Genomic DNA, 19,499 nt, shown 5'->3' on the forward strand with positions numbered 1-19,499 from the left:
CCTCTCTCACCACCTTTTCAGGCATTACATTCCAGGTCGTAATAATTCACTGTGTAACAAATTTCTTCTCATCTCACCACTGGCTCTTCTGCTGATTCCACCAAATCTGTAACCTCCAGTTACTGGCCCTCCCTACTTACTCTGTCAAAACTCACCATGATGGTGAACATCTTGATTAAATCTCCACTTCTCTGCTTTAATATTGATTAACTTGGTTTCTCACTTGATCAGTCCCAGACCACCTTGATCATGTTTTAACTGTTCTTTGAAGTAGCAAGCCACAGTTTTAATTAAATGGCTACAAGCAGTTCAAGATTTGTGATGATATTTACATGTCATGACATGGAACACACATTCTGCACTCCTCCAATCAGAGTCAACCTGCCAATCAATCAGCACTCTCTTTTCATGTAGTAGGAATTGGTGTTCCTTTTCTGTTGGTTTATCTTATCTGGCTATCCTGATGAGTAGAAGACAAAACGTTTTGATAGCATGTTTCTTGGTTCAGCAAAATTCTAGGCTGTGGCCAAATGAAGATAAAATCCTTCTTTATATGCAACTGAAAAACATTCACTCCACAGTTCATAATACTTACATTACTTGCCGGTGCTAATCAAATGTTTACAGGTAAATATTTAATTACAATGTAATATTGTGCTTGAACACAACCATTAACCCTAATCTGTAACATGAATATTATAAAATTATACAATAAAAAAGCAATATATTCAATTCCCAGCATTTGATTAACTACCAGCAATGTTGTTGCCTTTTTATGATTGGCTACCAGCTCTCAGGGACTTCGGTGATTGACTGTTAATAGTGTTGCCACCTCTGTGATTGGTGATCAGTAGTGCATACTGACATGATGCAAAGATCTCTGAAATATAATTGGTTTCAACAGAAATGAATTAGCCCATTAACATTACCTATGACCTTCGAACCATTGCCATTAGCTTTGTGATCTCTTAGACTATGGCAATTAATGAGACCTCAGTAGAACAATAAATTACAATGCAAGTAATTAGTGCAATCATCTAATAAGGTATCCTTGCTAATTATTGCTGCTGCAGGCTTTTTCAATGTACTTTTGGAAGATTTAGATTAGGCAGTTGTACCTTGTTTGGAATTATCCTTCAACCACGTCTGCACATTGTCTGATTGCTGTGTTTCCAATATTACAATAGTGATGGACCTTCTAAACTTGTTCATGGTGGAAAGGAAATGCAGATATCATGAAATATACTCTATAAATACAATACGAAGTCTTACAACACCAGGTTAAAGTCCAACAGGTTTGTTTCGATGTCACTAGCTTTCGGAGCGCTGCTCCTTCCTCAGGTGAATGAAGAGGTCTGTTCCAGAAACACATATATAGACAAATTCAAAGATGCCAAACAATGCTTGGAATGCGAGCATTAGCAGGTGATTAAATCTTTACAGATCCAGAGATGGGGCAACCCCAGGTTAAAGAGGTGTGAATTGTACCAAGCCAGGACAGTTGGTAGGATTTCGCAGGCCAGATGGTGGGGGATGAATGTAATGCGACATGAATCCCAGGTCCCGGTTGAGGCCCCACTCATGTGTGCGGAACTTGGCTATAAGTTTCTGCTCGGCGATTCTGCGTTGTCGCGGGTCCTGAAGGCCGCCTTGGAGAACGCTTACCCGGAGATCAGAGGCTGAATGCCCTTGACTGCTGAAGTGTTCCCCGACTGGAAGGGAACATTCCTGCCTGGTGATTGTTGCGCGATGTCCGTTCATTCGTTGTCGCAGCGTCTGCATGGTCTCGCCAATGTACCATGCTTCGGGACATCCTTTCCTGCAGCGTATGAGGTAGACAACGTTGGCCGAGTCGCACGAGTATGTACCGCGTACCTGGTGGGTGGTGTTCTCACGTGTAATAGTGGTATCCATGTCGATGATCTGGCACGTCTTGCAGAGATTGCCATGACAGGGTTGTGTGGTGTCGTGGTCACTGTTCTGAAGACTGGGTAGTTTGCTGCAAACAATGGTTCGTTTGAGGTTGCGCGGTTGTTTGAAGGCAAGTAGTGGGGGTGTGGGGATGACCTTGGCAAGATGTTCATCGTCATCAATGATGTGTTGAAGGCTGTGAAGAAGATGACGTAGTTTCTCCGCTCCGGGGAAGTACTGGACGACGAAGGGTATTCTGTCGGTTGTGTCCCATGTTTGTCTTCTGAGGAGGTCGGTCCGGTTTTTCGCTGTGGCACGTTGGAACTGTCGATCGATGAGTCGAGTGCCATATCCCGTTCGTACAAGGGCATCTTTCAACGTCTGTAGATGTTTGTTACGCTCCTCCTCGTCTGAGCAGATCCTGTGTATACGGAGCGCTTGTCCATAGGGGATGGCTTCTTTAATGTGTTTAGGGTGGAAGCTGGAGAAGTGGAGCATCATGAGGTTATCCGTAGGTTTGCGGTAAAGCGAAGTGCTGAGGTGACCGTCCTTGATGGAGACGAGTGTGTCCAAGAATGCAACTGATTTTGGAGAGTAGTCCATGGTGAGTCTGATGGTTGGATGGAACTTATTAATGTCATCGTGTAGTTGTTTCAGTGATTCTTCGCCGTGGGTCCAAAGGAAAAAAATGTCATTGATGTATCTGGTGTATAACATCGGTTGAAGGTCCTGTGCGGTGAGTAGGTCCTGTTCAAACTTGTGCATGAAGATGTTGGCGTATTGGGGTGCGAATTTGGTCCCCATGGCTGTTCCGTGCGTCTGGATGAAGAACTTGTTGTCGAAGGTGAAGACGTTGTGATCCAGAATGAAGCGGATGAGTTGCAGGATTGCGTCTGGAGATTGGCAGTTGTCGGTGTTGAGTACTGAGGCTGTTGCAGCAATGCCGTCGTCATGGGGGATGCTGGTGTAGAGTGCCGAGACGTCCATTGTGACGAGGAATGTTCCTGGTCTGTTCCAGAAACACATATATAGACAAATTCAAAGATGCCAAACAATTCTGTTCCAGAAACACATATATAGACAAATTCAAAGATGCCAAACAATTTGTCTATATATGTGTTTCTGGAACAGACCTCTTCATTCGCCTGAGGAAGGAGCAGCGCTCCGAAAGCTAGTGACATCGAAACAAACCTGTTGGACTTTAACCTGGTGTTGTAAGACTTCGTACTGTGCTCACCCCAGTCCAACGCCGGCATCGCCACATCATGGCTATAAATACAAGTTCTTCCTTTGCTTTTTCACATCAACCAATTCCTTCTCATGACGATGCGAGTACAGAATAGGATTTCCTATTTTGTAGATATGCACCAGATGATTTTTTCGCCCTAAAGGTAACAGCACTCGGGCTTTGCCTCATAGACTGGCTTAGATTTTGCCACCAAATTCAAAGGAATGGTACTCACCGTTCACCTCAGAAAAACTGCCCATAAAGCTTTAGCTCGAGAGTGTGGACCCCTTCTTTTCTGATGTCAGTTTGAATTTGGGCACTTTCTCCAGAGCACATATTGCATTCAGCAACTGGGCAGACAAAGAGATAATCAGGTTGAAGAATTCAGACAGACAGCAAAGCAGGAAGTAAAATGCACAAAATATCAATCACATTTAAGTCATCACACAGAAAGCAAAATAAAGATGAGTATGTATACAAGGAATAAGGAAGAAACTTAAAAATGAAGACTTGAAACATTTTGAAAAAAATGAAATGTTTACATTGTCTTCTGAGAGAATGAAGGTCCACACTTTAAAAAAAAAATTCTACGTTGATTCCATCTGCAAAAATGACAATAGTATACCCCGTGGAATAACAGGACATCACTGACAGCAACTTTTTGTTTCCTCTAATCACACATGTGGACAATAGGAGTCTCTAATAGTTCTACTCCTTAATAACAGTGGTGTTGACCGCCTCGGTGTTAATACTACTGTTAATTTATTTCAAGTGAGCATTTGCTTGTTTTGTAATCCTAATACAAACAAGTACATGTTGATTTCCTCTTGCAATTAAAGTGATTTATGATTTAAAGACAATTGGGTCTATTCTCAGCATAGTTGATATGAATACTTGCTGGCACTTGTATGGCTTTTATATAAATATTGCATGGTAACATGAAGTAATTCATCTTCTGGCTTGACGCAATGCTGTACATAAGCCCAAAGGCAATGCTTCCTTGCATAATAGACTGAAAGAAAAACAAAACCCTTTTAAACTTTTTAAACAAATATAAAAGACCCCAACGCTTTTTTTTGAAGATTCAAACCAAAACATAATAACTAATGACAAATTTGTGCAACTACGTTTGAATGCCTCCATGTATTTCACAAAGAAACCAACAGTTTGTTGTCAAGAATGGTATCCTTAGACACACCATCAATCTTCCCTCAGGAGGCGAGTTAGGGCATGAAAAAAAGGAATGGCCTGATCTCTAATTGGGCGAAATACATGTGACCTTCATAATGAACAACTAATGATGTTTAAAATCATCCATAGAATATGTAGTTTGACATCTTGTAGAACAGAACCTGACTGCTGAGGAAGAAAGACAATTTGTCACATCTTTTTGTCGTGCGCCCATTTGAAGAAACGCAAGAACACCAATGTCAGGGAAGACAACAATTTTATTCTTGCGATTGTCATGGTGAGTGCAAGAGGAAAAGCACTGACAAAATGTATTTTTCATGCAATTCGCCATTCTGCAAAAATAATTGAACACGGCAGGGGTGGGGGCAAGGGGGGGGGATGGGGTGTGTGCAGAGAGGATGAAGCGATGGAACAATGTAATAGGGCATGATATGAATTTTGTGAGCCTGTTCACAACTGGTTTAACGAATAGTGAAAGGTCACTGCACTAACCTCTGCCACAGCTTCCTGTGTGTGTTTCTTCACTCCTTTCCCATTCACTAACCCGACCATAGACTGATGATAGCAGGTTAGAGCACAGAACTTTAACACAGAGTTCAGTGACTTGCTAAATGGAATGAGTTGCTAAAATACATGGACAGGAATTTAGTGAAAGTGAGAGTTAGGTGCAGGGGAAAGGAGGTGCTAAATGTTTTAAACCAATGGGCAAATCATCTGAATAATTATTTCAATCTGGGAAGAAAAAATTACAATTAATCAAGCAGGTGATATGAACATTAAAGGGGTCCGGTAGTGGCTTGTGGCAGTACTGTGCAAGCTTCTTATGTAACTGAATAAGGGTTGACTAATAACAAGTAAAAGGTCAACTACCACAGGCACTGAGTCGCAAAATAGATCTTCACACTCTGACTCCTGGGTCCACTCTGCCCGGGCCCCTGCTCTCAGAGCCTCGTACTTTTTCTTCATTGGTCAGTGTTTCACAAGCTCCTGCACGATAGGCCTCGAGTTGGCCACGTGAACGGCTAGGAAGCCATGCTACCACATAGCTCCCTTCCTTAGGTCCCTCAATAATATATTTACAATATGGGTTATTTTCAGGCACTCTGTAGAAGAAAAAGGTTGAGAAACACCAGGCGAGAAAGTCCATATCAGTCCTTCAAAGAGTCAATCTGTTAGGGGGTTTTCTGGGCCACGTGGACCGCCTTCCTCCCCAACTGGCTCTTCCACCTCTGAGGTAGCACCGTTGTCATCTGTGGGCTTGGTTTGTTGTCATCTCTGAGATTCAAACACTACTGCAGCGGAATTCCTCTATTCAACTCCCTCCCACGTCATCGGCGGGGCCTACATGGAACTCTTAGGTTTCCTCTATTCCAGCTCCGCCACGGGAGCACTGTTGCTGCCTGCAGGTTCTGTTCTGAAATTTGAGTTATGGTCCCCAGCTCCTTATGTGATCAACATGCTTCCCCACCATTCTGCCGTTCAAATACAACACGTACAAGATTGGACCAGACCGCAATACAACTCTTCGGGGTAGCCAGAATGGGACTGAGGCAAAGTTCCTGACGAGAACCAGATCACCCACTTGAAAGGACCTCTCTCCTTTGTGAAAAATGCATTGTTTCCACTGTGAGGCCTACCGTGCTGTCACCGTCCCGTCGAATTCGGGAAAAGCAAGTCCATTCAGGTCTGGAGGCGATGGTCCATGAGCAAATCCATCGGCGTGACCCCCATTGTGGCATGTGCGGTTCTCCATTGGTCGGTGTTCACAAGGTGGGGAGCGATGTGCGGTTGTGTTATAGGATAGAAGAAAGTTGGCCAATCTAAGGTGTCGTGGTCTGCTGGATTGTTCTTCATTGCTATTTTGAACGTCTGAACTGCTCTTTCTGCTTAACTTTTAAGAAGGGGTGATGGGGGTCTAGTATGGCAGATGTGATTTGTTCGGACAAAGTGTTGAAACCCCTTCCCAGTGAATGCAGTTCCATTGTCAGATGCTTGGGAGGCCATGGAAAGAAAAAAAACCCTACAGGGCCTCTATTGTGGCCGCCAAGGTTGTCATCCCCATCTCCTGAACATCTAACCACTGAAAGTGGGCATCAACCAGGATCAGGAACATTCTGCCCTGGAAAGGGCCTGCGAAGTCCACATGTACCCTCGTCCATGGAAGACCAGGCCAATCCATTGGGTGGAGGTTGGCTGTGGATGGAAAAGCCTGCTGGGCCATGTATATGTCGCACGTCTGTTCAACATCCTTATCTATGCTGGGCCACCGAATGTAGCTCCTCGCTAGCCTTTTCATGTTCGTTTGGCCCAGACGTGCACTGTGCAACTCCTGTAACACTGGTTCTCCTGCTGGGGGATGGTACCACCATTCGGGAACCCCAAAGCATGATTCCGTCCTCACATCTGAGTTTGTCTTTACAAGTGAGATAAAGTCTTAACTAGTCTAGTTTATCCATGGTGCCACCCGCTTAAGATCATGCACTTCACCTTGGGCAAGACTGGGTCATATTGCATCCAGTCCTTTATGTGACTTGACGATACTGGCAAAGTGTCAAGAAAGTTTAATGCCAAGATGATTTCTTGAGGCAAAGATGGTGGTGCCAAATTCTTTGGAAATGGGAGGCGACTCAGCACATTGACCTTTCAGATTTGTATACCCAGCCTATTCTGAAAGGTGCAACTGTAGGCTGCAAGCAACAACACCCATTGCTGTCCCCTGGTGAAGGTGATTGCAGGTATTGGCTTGTTTTCACGGAGGAGCCCCAACAGAGGATTGTGGTCAGTTATGTTGGTGAAGCCGCACCCGTAGATGTACTGGTGAAATTTCTTGACGCCGTAAATTACGCAAGGCCTTCTTTCTTAACCTCTGCGTATTTCCTTTCAGCATCAGAGAGTATTCTGGGGACAAAGGCAATGGGCCTCTTTGAGCGATTTTCCATTCTATGGGACAGGATTGCCCCTATTCCATATGGCAATGCATCGCAAGTTAAGCTGATTGACCTACCTAGGTCAAATTGAACCAACAAACTCGATGACTGTAAAGCCTGCTTGACATGATGGAAGACCTGCTCCTGTAGTTCCTTCCAATGCCAGATCTTGTATTTCTTTACGAACAAGTGCAGTGGTACCAACGTAGTTGCTAGATTGGGGATAAATCGAGCATAATAGTTTATCTTCCGCAGGAAGGGCATCTGTCATGTTCTTAGAATCGGGACTTCTCTTACGGCTTTCACCTTGTCCTCAAGTGTGTACAGACCTTTTGAGTCCACTTTGAACCCGAAGTAAATGACTTCATTAACCTGGAATATGCACCTCTCGTCATTTAGTCAGATTCCAGCATCTCTAAATCTTCTGAGCACCTCTTCTAGGCTCGCAAGATGCTCTCCATGTGATGTTGCTGTCACAAGAACATCATCCAGGTCGACCCGCCTTGTGATGCCCTGGAGCAGATTGTCTATTGTATGCTGGAATATTGCACAGGCAGAGGCGATTCCAAAGGTTAATCTGGTGTATTGAAACAGGCCTTTGTTCATGTTAATGGCCACATACGTCTGGGAATCCTCATCCAGTTCTAACTGCAAATAGGCATGACTGAAGGGTTTTGTGTACTTGAGGCCCCCTGCCAATGTCACTTGAAGGTCTTCAATCAATGGGATTGGATATTTCCACTGGGGCTGCCTGGATTATCGTAAATTTGTAATCCCCAAGGGGCTGGGACCCTCTCATAGTGTGTTGGGGCTTGGGGGGGAGGTTGGCGATCACCTCGAGGCCTCCAGAAATTGGGACGCCATTTTTAAATGGCATCCTGATTTCTCACTACACTGCGGATCTCCTCAGTGCACAAAACGGGGCACAAAACGGGGCGATGTGCGGCCTCGGCTGGGCGTTCCCACGTTCCCCACTGAGGCACCCTATCTACCGCGAGTGCCATTTAATAGCGCTGTGAGCGTAGGGAAACACGCGGCTAAACATACTCACTATGGAATTTGTTCCCAATTAGTGAAATCCCTCTAAATAAAGAATAATATTTTACATGTATATTATTTACAGAACAGTGTTTCCACTGTTTCCTCCAGTTTGAAAGACAATTGTGAACCCTGGTTTCATAGGCACAGTCACTGCCCACTTAAGCCCCAGGGCTCCATTTTGTATTATGTGTTATACCATCAACTGTCTTTTGAAAGTCCATGTCATTGAAGAGCTCAATCACGTTATTCAAATACCATTTGCCTTTAACAAAGCTGTGGTAATTTTATTTACAAACTCAGCTTTTTCCAAGTGACAAATAATTTTGTCCCAGATTATTATTTTAAATGTTTATATAATGGTTTGCAGTTATAAAAAGAGAAAATGCTAGAGAAATGCAGCAGGTCTGGCAGCATCTGTGGAGAGAGAAACAGAATTTGAGATTGTATGACTAATGGTCATATGGGCTCAAAACATTGGGCGGGATTCTCTGGTCCGCCAGCCACCTGTTTCTTGGAGGCACACCATTCACTGTCGATGGGATTCTATCCTCCCGTCGCTTGTCAATGGGATTTCACAGTGAAACCCATAGCAGGTGTGCGCTGCCAATGAGAACATCGAATCCCAACGACCGGAGATTTCTGGCCGTTAAATCTGCTTCTTTCTCCACAGATGCTGCCAGACCTGTTAAGTTTTTCCAGCATCTGCAGTAAATGCCATGGCATATATCAACCCTGGATTCCGCACCAAAGTTCTCAGGGTGAAGCCCATGCCTTATGCCTTACACCAAAAAGTCGAAGCCGAACTTAAATGCCTGAAAGAATTGGGGATTTTCAAATCAGGGACGGGATTCTCCGACCCCCCGCCAGGTCGGAGAATCGCTAGGGGGCGGCGTGAATCCCGCCGCCCTGCTCCAACACCAGCTGCCGAATTCTCCGGCGCCGGTTTTCGGGCGGGGACGGAGATCGCACCGCGCCGGTCAGTGGCCGTTGGCAGCGGCCCGCCTGGCACTTCTCGGGGCCTCAATTGGCCGAGCGGCTGTCCGTTTTCAGCCAGTCCTGCTGGCGTGAAATGGACATGGTCCATCCCGGCAGGTCCTGGCTTTGAGGGCGGCTTGCGGAGTCCTCGGGAGGGCGCGGGGGATCCAGCCCCGGGGGGCGCCCCCACGGTGGCCTGGCCCACGATCGCGGCCACCGATCTGTGGGCGGGCTTGTGCTGTGGGGGCACTCTTTCCCCCCGCGCCAGTCTCTGTAAGGTTCCGCCATGGCCAACACGGAGAAGAAACCCCCAGAGCATGCGCAGGAAACACGCCGGCGGTTCTGCGCATGCGCCAACTCGCGGCGGCCGGGGCGACCCTTCGGCACCGGTTGGCGCTGCGCCAACCCCTCCAGCACCGGCCTAGCCCCCAGAAGGATTCCGCAACTTCCGGGCGGCCCGACGGCGGAGTGGCTCGCGCCGCTCTTGGCGCCGGTACGGGCCGCCCCTCCAATTGCGGGAGAATCCCGCCCTAGCTGTCTCGCTTTAATATGCAGATTATCTAAAAAGTGATCCCGGGATCTACATCACAACATCTCGCGAGATCGCATTAAATCTCGCCAGCCATTGTGAGTCAGGTAGATCCAAGGAACGGGGTCTCCTAGTTTCTATCGGCCACGCTGTGCCACAGCGAGCTGCTTTTTGGGCGCAGCATGGCCATAAAATCGCGCCTATATATATATACTTTATATTTGTGACCTTGGCTTGAATGTTCAAGGCATGATTTTTTTAAGCATACAAACAAAATGAAACACAAATGTTTAGCTAGCAGTAAACAGGATGGTAGTAGACTGTCATGATATGCACTCATGCACATAATGAGATACAGACAGGCAGTGACAGACACCCAGTGCAGCTAATCAACACACAGGATAGAACACAACCAATCAGCGGGCAAAACACTAGAGGGGGGCTTCCCACTATAAAACACACAAGGCATCAGCACGCTGCCTCTTTCCACTGGTGACAACTGCAATGACAGTCAGGGTGTATATATCAGTTAGCACCTTCTACACGTGGCTCAGAGCTAGTCTGGTCTAGTTAGGTATAGTTAGCACTTAGATTCGTAGAGTGTCAACCCGCAGCAAGCTGTGTGCACTGCTCCAGAAGTTCAATAAAACGTATTGAACTAACGTGTAAGTTTGGTGTCTACTTTACAGTACAACTGCATCCAGTTGCAGTCCGTGTTACCCCAGGGTGAATAACACGACAGTAGACTACAGGAGGACATCGAAACATAGAAACTAAGTGCAGGAGTAGGCAATTCGACCCTTTCGAGCCTGCTGTATCATTCAGTGCGATCATGGCTGGTCCTCCATCTACAATGCTACATTCCAACTTTCTCCCATACCCCTTGATGCCATTAGCATTTTAAAAAGAATTATCTATCTCTTTCATGAATACATTCAGGGACTTGGCCTCCACAGCTTCCTGTGGCAGCGAATTCACCCTCTGAGTGAATCAATTTTTCTTCATTCCAAAATCACCTACCCTATACCCTAAGACTGTGTCCCCTGTATCTACATTCCCCAACCAGGGGAAACATCCTCCCTACATTCTAGTCTGTCCAGCCTGTTAGAAGTGTAGAGGTAAAAGTCTTTGAAGGTGGCGTGACGAGTTGAGAATGCTGCTAAAAAAGCAACTCTGTTCTTTGTCTTTATTAACAGAGGCATTAGATGCAGAAGCAAGGAAGTTATGCTGATCATTTATAAGATATTGCTTAGGCCCCAGTTGGAATATTGTGGCCAATTCTGAGCACTGCCCTTGAAGAAAGATGCTCAAGTCTGAAAAGAAAGGGCAGAGGAGATTAGTGGAATATTACTAAGGATGCAAGACTTGATGTGAGTGATGTGAGAAACTAGAGTTGCAATCATTCGAGTAAGGATTAAGAGGAGATTTGAGAGGGATGTTCAACATCGTGATGGATCTTGCTAGAGTAAACATGGGGGGAAAAAAACTACTTCCAGCGGCAGACAGAGGGGTCATTAACAAGAGGACACAGATTTAAGGTAATTGGTAAAAGTGCCAAAGGTGACATGAGGAAGCATTTTTCTACACAGCAAGTTGTTGTGATCAGGAATGCACTTCTTGAAATGTTGGCAGAAGCAGTTTCATCAATAACTCCCAAAAGGAAATTGGACAAATCTTTGGAGGGGAGGGCAGCGCTATGTGGAGAGAGCAGACAAGCATTACTGATTGCACCACTTTTGCAAAGAGCATAATAGTTCGAATGGTCTTTTTAAAATCAGGATACCAGAGATACCTCTCCTTCTCTAAATAGTACCATGGGAATGTTTAAACCTGTTTCAGATGGGGCCTTGGGTAACGGCTCATTATAAATCCACAGCACTCCTTTAGTGGTGCATGGAGCGAACATTTCTATCCTCCAGTCCTGGGTGGGACTTGAACCCATGACCTTCAGCCACAGAGCACAACCACCCCAGCGGCAGCTGGCACAGTTAAAAACCGGAGGAGCTTGGGAAATTTGTGTGGCCAAATGACGACCTAAGATGGTGTCCTGCATAGGATGCTGGGAGAATTGGCTACATTTAAGGACAAGCAGGCTGCAGCTCAAATAAATACTGATGAATAAACTGCAGCCCAGACTCTCCAATACTCAGGGAAAAGGCCATCTCCAAGCCATCCCAGGAACAATAGAACAGGCCTGTCAATCACACTAGTTTACTGGACACATGTTATGACCTGCCTGCTTACCACTGGCTGGGGACTAATGACAATCCCACAATCCTGTGGGAGTATGAGCTTCCCCAATGAGGGGGGCGGAGAAATCATTAGCAGACTCCCTGTATAAATAAAACTGGCCAGTTTGGAACCAGCAGGAAGGAGTAAGCAGCAAGCGAGGATTCTTCGTGGCCCTCACAAAACTGGCGATGAGGGTTAAAGTGAATAGCTGTCTACACTGCTGAAGCCACCTCCCTGGATTTTTGTTGGATACAGGTTGGAAGTTGTTTTCTATTACCCCATGCCTCTGTACGGACGTTTGGATGTTTTTCACGCTGCGCTGGAAAGCTGGAACCAGTATGCACAACGGATGCGTTACTATTTCCGGGCAAACAATATCACTGAAATCGGGCGCCAGGTGGTCATATTGCTCACCGCCTGCGGCCCGCAAATGTTTGGGGTGATTAGGAGCCTTACGTACCCAGCTGCGCCGGACACCAAAACGTTTGATCAACTTGTGAATTTAGTGGGGTAGCATTTTAACCCAAACCCATCCACAATAGTCCAACGTTACCGGTTTAATACCGCTGAGAGGACCCTAGGAGAATTCCTTGCCTACTTTCTGTCCAGGCTACGCAGGATTGTGGAGTACTGTGACTATGGTGAGACCTTGTCAGAAATGTTATTCGACCGTTTGGTTTGCGGTATTAACAATGCGGCCACCCAGAGAAAGTTGTTAGCTCTGCCAACATTGACTTTTCAACAGGCCATTCAAATAGTATTGTCCCGAGAGAGCGCAGAACGAGGAGTGCAGGAGCTACAGGGAATGGAAGTGCATGCCTTGGGGCGCAACCCCTTCCGTCCGAAAACGTCCCCCCGCACTCCTGCGGTATCTTGGGCGAGGCGATGTCCGGATCGACTCCAGTGGCCGTCGGACATTCCTCCCCGAAGGAAGCCTTCTCCAGAACTAATGGATGAGGAGCCATGCCCGTGTTAGACTTGTAGGCGCCAATCCCGTCGCGGACGCCGGTCCTGGGGGCGCCAGAGGCGCTGTCGTTCTGACCGAAACTGGTAGCAGCCCAGGGGCCGTACCTTCCATGTGGATGAACCTGCGGCGACTACCCCTGAGGACGTGGAGATGGAGGACGACTGCCTGCAGCTGCATTGTGTGGCAGCTCCCCGTGTGGCCCCCATTAAGGTGACAGTACGGGTCAATGGTCACCCGCTTGAGATGGAGTTGGACACTGGCGCAGCGGTCTCCATGATCGCGTAAAGGACATTCGGCCGCATCAAGCAGGGTATACAGACCTTACATTAACCGACATACAGGCCAGGTTGGCCACTTACACAGGGGAACCATTGGACATCGCAGGAACTACAATGACCCCTGTTGTTTATGGACGCCAGGAGGGACGTTTCCCACTTATCGTGGTGCGCTGCCATGGGCCCAGCCTGTAGGGTCGGGACTGGTTGCGCCATTTGCGCTTGCAGTGGCAGCACATCCTCCAAACAGTTTCTGGAGGGTTGACTGAGCTGCTAGGATGATAGCCAGATGTATTCCAGCCTGGTTTGGGGAAAATAAAAGGGGTCGTAGCCCGTATCCAAGTCGAACCAGGAGTCACGTCGCGCTATTTCCGGGTGCGTCCGGTGCCTCACGCCTTGCTCGAGAAGGTAGTTTGGAAACTTTGGGTATTATCAGGCCCGTCCGTTTCGCTGACTGGGCAGCACCAATTGTACCTGTAATGAAGCCAGATGCCACAGTTCGCTTGTGCGGCGACTATAAACTTACAGTGAATACGGCTTCCCGACTCGACCGATATACAATGCCTCGCATAGAGGATCTCTACGCAAAGCTTGCAGGTGGACACTCGTTCACAAAATTAGATATGAGTCACGCCTACCTACAGTTGGAGCTGGACCCAGCCGAACGACCATATGTAACGATTAATACACACCGGGGCCTGTATGAATATACATGTTTGCCCTTTGGAGTATCCTCTGCCTGCGCTATTTTTCAACGCGTTATGGAGGTCATTTCGAGAGGTTTAACGCGTGTCGCTGTCTACTTAGATGACGTTTTGATCACAGGGCCGTTGGTGCAGGAACATTTGGAAAATCTGGAGGCTGTCCTTAGATGCTTTTCGGAGGCTGGAGTCCGTTTACGTCGCACAAAGTGCGTCTTTCAGGTGAAGGAAGAAGTCTACCTGGGTTATCGGGTGGACTGCGAAGGTTTGCACCCCGTCGCAGAGAAGGTGCGTGCAATTCAACATGCCCCCGCCCCGACTGACATTTCGCATCTTTGTTCTTTTCTCAGCCTCGTAAATTATTACGGGAAGTTCCTCCCAATCTGGCAACTACGCTGGCCTCGTTGCATCTTCTGCTAAAGAAAAATCACACCAGGGTTTGGGGTCAGCCGCAAGAAACCGCTTTTCGGCGGGTAAAACAACAATTGTCGTCGTCTGGGTTACTAACCCTTTATGATCCTGGAAAGCCTTTGCTCGTCTCATGTGATGCATCCCCGTATGGTATTGGGGCCGTCCTGTCCCACAAGATGGAGAACGGCGCCGAGCGGCCGATAGCTTTCGCCTCCCGCACATTGACTGCAGCGGAACAAAAGTATGCGCAGATCGAGAAGGAGGGCCTGGCAGTGGTCTTTGCGGTGAAACGTTTCCACCAGTACGTGTATGGCCGCCACTTCACTATCGTGACTGATCATAAGCCTCTGCTGGGACTTTTCAGAGAGGATAAACCAATACCGCCCATTGCTTCCGCACGGATCCAGCGCTGGGCTCTGTTGCTCGCTGCATACAAGTATTCTCTGGAGCACAAACCAGGACGCAGATAGTGAATGCCGACGCACTGAGCCGATTGCCTTTATCGACCGGCCCAATGTCGACCCCCATGACCGGTGAGGTGGTTGCAACCCTAAATTGTCTGTACACCTTGCCTGTCATGGCATCACAGATCCGTGAGTGGACCCAGAAGGAGCCAGTCCTGTCAAAGGTTCGACACATAGTCCTGTATGGTGGGCAGCATAGTCAGCTCCCAGGCGAGTTGCGGGCATTTTCCTCCAAGCTGTCAGAATTAAGCGTGGAAGACGGCATCCTCTTGTGGGGGACGTGTGTGATTGTCCCGGAAAAAGGACAGGAGCTGATACTAAGAGACTTGCACAATGGGCATCCAGGTGTGACCAAAATGAAAATGTTGGCCCGGAGTTATGTTTGGTGGCCAGGCCTCGACGCCGACATTGAGAAGGTGGCCCAAAACTGCTCCATTTGTCAGGAGCATCAGAAGCTTCCGCTGGCCGCGCCCCTACATCACTGGGAATGACCAAGGCGGCCTTGGGCGCGCTTGCATGCGGATTTCGTCGGCCCTTTTCAAGGATACATGTTCCTTTTATTAATCGACGCCCAGTCTAAATGGCTAGAGGTGCATAAGATGCTAGGCACTATGTCCTGCGCAACAATTGAGAAGATGCGTTATGTCTTTTAGTACACATGGCCTCCCCGAGGTGCTGGTCACGGATAACGGCACTCCATTAACCAGTGAGGAGTTTGCGAGGTTCATGAAGATGAATGGCATACGCCATATCCGCACTGCCCCTTACCACCCGGCTTCAAATACACGCGCAGTGCAGACATTCAAACGAGGCCTAAAGAAGCAGTTTTCCGGGTCAATGGACACGAGACTGGCTCGCTTTTTGTTTCCGTATAGGACACCCCCCATGCGGTGACTGGGGTAGCTCCCGCAGAACTCCTAATGGGCCGGTGACTTCGTACCCGCCTTAGTATAGTTTTCCCGGACATTTGCGCAAAAGCACACCGTACACAAGAACGGCAGGGACAGGGGTTTTCTTGGCATCGGCCAATTTGGCAGTTTGCGCCCGGTGACCCAGTGTTCGTTCGTAATTTTGCTGGTGGTGCCCAGTGGGTCCCTGGCGTAATCTTTCGCCAAACGGGCCCTATATCTTACTAGGTGCAAGCCCAGGGTTGTCTCCAGCGCAAACATGTAGACCACGTTCGGTCCAGAAGACTATCCCTTCCAAAGATTCCCTGCCCCCGGAGCTCATTTCTACAGCCGCAGAGACCAGAGACAATGGAAAGTAGTCCTCACAATCTTCCTCTGGTGCCTCACTCAAAGCCTGCCAGGTCGTTACAGAACCGCGCGGAGATAGAGATGCCGAGATAACAGAGGCAGCAGACTCTGACTCCGAGATGGAGACACAGGACGCATCAGAGGGGGAATCCTCGGGCCCACGGGCCGTGGATGTACAACCGTTACGCCGTTCAACACGGAAGCACCGGTCTCCGTCTCGTTATATGCCGCCCGATCCAGCGCCTCGTGCAAATGGTGTCCGGCCTGCGGCAAAACGAGTCCGATGCACTCCTTCGTCAGGGTCTTCGGTGGATTCCTTGGACTTTGGGGGGCAGGGATGTTATAACCTGCCTGCTTACCATTGGCTGGGGACTAATGACAATCCCACAATCCTGTGGGAGTATGAGCTTCCCCAATGAGGGGGGGCGGAGAAATCATTAGCAGACACCCTTTATAAATAAAACTGGCCAGTTTGGAACCAGCAGGAAGGAGTAAGCAGCAAGCGAAGTTGCTGCTGTTGTGTATATATGTTATTGTAAATAAATGTTATTTCTTTGTATCCTTGAAACTCGTGCTGGATTCTTTGTGGCCCTCACAAAAACACAGAAGCACCTAAACTCCTTATATGGAAGGGCCTACCTTCCCCCAACACTTGCAGGCATGACCACTGTGTGCCCACCCCAAAATAGATATGGCAGCCCCTGATTGGACTTGATCAATCAGGGTGATCGAACACTGATCAATTGAGTGACAATGACCCAGAGACCGTTCACAAAGGGCATGAAATCCAAGCAGGTTATAAGGTTCTGCACCATCTGAGAATCTCTCTCTGAAGCAGCAACAGAACAATGGTGTCCTTCACCGGCCAACGCAAGAAAGACCATCACCCGGCCAACTGAAGGCAGACCAGAGCCAGGAACAGACCAGACCAAAGACTGACCATTGAGGGCTACAAGATTCCAGATACAGATAGACCCCAATAGCTGCCTGGTCCTTGCTAGTCATTCTGAAGTTAAGTTAAGGTCTCGTATGAACATACTCTGTGGTGTAATTTATGTTGAGAGTGTGATTGCGTAACAATAACATTGAATGTGTGCGAATAAATATTGACTGATTGAAGTCATTTGTCCACCATATACGAGTTAAGACACACTATGGTTTAGAAACATTTGTCATTGCGTTTAAGGAGGCATTGTAAATTATTGCATTTTTGTCTTAATTATGTGTGATGGAGGAATTGCATCTTGAAGGAAACATTCTGTTGAAATATATTTACAGACAGAAAGGGTTTGATGATTGTGCAACATAATTGGTGAGTCACAAAAGTTGAAAATAGGCAATAAGAAAGTTTGAAAACGCAGCTTTAGCCATTGAAGAAGAAGAAAATGAACCAACAAAAAATAATTGTTGCAAAATTCCCCACAATCTATTCCATTTCCATTAGCCAGAAAGCAGCTGACCAAGCAGAAAAGAAAAGTCCCAGGTTTGACCTCCAGTCTGGCTACAGAATAGGAAGGGAAAATTGGTCGGGTTCATATTCCTGATGAAAAACAAACAAAGCACTGTGGAGGAACATCTGACCCCAGAAAGAGTTTTCAACCTGCCCTGACAGACACTGACCGACATGTTGAGTGTTTCCGGCCTTTTTATTTGTCTCTTTGCAATCCAGATTGTGACACTGCCAGAATGGAGGCTAAAGGAGTACGGGATCGGCTATGCTGTGCATGCCCCCACAGTGGAATAGCCAGCTCCCCCTCCCCCCGCCCTAGCAAGGAACTGGCAGCAACATTTTAAATTAGATCAGGAATATCCACATTAAATTCACTAATACATTCTTATTTGACTTGTTTAATTGGACATGTCAGATTGTAGATTTCCAATTCAAGTGTAGAAAGGGAATGACAGGTTGTTCAACGGTAAATGATATAAATGCCTCTCTTTCAATACCACAAGCAGAAACTATTCTTCACAAGTACAGAGCCTGAAGATAAAGATCAGAGCAGACCAGCCATGCATTGAAAGGCTAAGAGACTTGATAGGGAGAGAGGGGGAAGGTATTCCCTATACATTGGTACTAAGATAGACATTGCTGAAGGCAAGGACTCAATGTACAAAGACCCGGGTGGCAGCATTTTATGAGGACAGCTGGGAACACTGATGGGGGAGCAACGAAAAGTAATACCCGTAGGAACATAACAAGGGAATTTGCTCAGTAGCAAAGGAAATAATCTGATAAAGAGAAGAGTTTATTCATCAAGGGTAACTTTTCAACTCCTGCCATTCATACGATAGGCTGCAAAAGGCATTGTTTGTCAAATGTGCATGATGAAATTGAGACCGAACCTCTGTTTCTATGAGGTTGACTGCCTGTGTAACGCTACACAGTTAGATGCAGACCAGAACACAGCGAGTAATATTGAAGGATGGTATTTGACGTTGAAGATTATTGAAGAGACAATATTCTGTTTTATTGGCCTAAATAGTCAGGCTTTAAGAGCTAATGCAGTCAAACATGCCTTAAGAGTCATCGCGAAAACAATTAGCCACATATTATTTTTTTCTTATGGTACGCTATGTATATTTATTGAATTGGGGGTGCGAGGAGAATAGGAAATCGGAAGTTAAAAGGAACACCAATAGATCACTTGCTATCTAAGGACTGCAGGGATGATATAAATGCCCAGCACTGATGGTGAAACAACCTAATTAAAATGTTTAAATCAGGGTCCTGTGACAGGCTTAGGGCCATGAATCTGATTGGAGTGAGCAGTTGAGGTTTAGAGGGGATATGAGAAGAAAACTCTTTCACCCAGAGGGTGGCGGGAATCTGGAACTTTCTGGCTGAAAGGGTGGTAGAGGGGGAACCCTCACAACATTTCAGAAATATTTTGGTGAGCACTTGAAATGCAATGGCGTACAAGGCTGTGGGCCAAATGCCGGAAGATTGGATTCGAGTAAATAGGTGCTTGATGGCCGGCCTGGAGATGATGCGCCGAAGGGTCTCTTTCCGTGCTGTAAAAACTCTATGCCTCTATGGCTGAAAGGCCAAGTGGCTCATGAATTCCACATGCTCACTACTCTCTAGGTAAAGGAGTTTCTCCTCATCGCAGCCCTAAATTGTTTACCCCGTATCCTTAGACTGTGACCCCTAGGGTGAAATTCTCCGGCATCGGCGCGATGTCTGCTGACTGGCGCCCAAAACAGCGCAAATCAGTCGGGCATCGCGCCGCCCCAACCTTAAGGGGCTAGGCCCGCGCCGGACGAATTTCCGCCCCGCTAGCTGGCGGTAAAGGCCTTTGGTGCCCCGCCAGCTGCCGCGGAAATGACATTGCCGGGCGGCGCATGCGCGGGAGCGTTAGCGGCCGCTGACGGCATTCCCGCGCATGCGCAG

At 47.3% G+C, this 19,499-nt stretch overlaps 1 long non-coding RNA gene across 1 annotated transcript in view; it reads left to right on the top strand.

Moving 5' to 3' along the window:
- The first annotated feature begins 4,485 nt into the window (after positions 1-4,485).
- LOC140387703 (uncharacterized) overlaps positions 4,486-19,499 on the top strand; it is a 145,504-nt gene continuing 130,490 nt past the window's right edge. The window contains exon 1 of the long non-coding RNA XR_011933963.1: positions 4,486-4,607. This is a non-coding gene — a long non-coding RNA (uncharacterized lncRNA). The remainder of the gene's footprint in view (positions 4,608-19,499) is intronic.

This window comes from Scyliorhinus torazame, chromosome 13 (assembly GCF_047496885.1).
Source record: "Scyliorhinus torazame isolate Kashiwa2021f chromosome 13, sScyTor2.1, whole genome shotgun sequence".
NCBI classification, from domain to species: domain Eukaryota; kingdom Metazoa; phylum Chordata; class Chondrichthyes; order Carcharhiniformes; family Scyliorhinidae; genus Scyliorhinus; species Scyliorhinus torazame.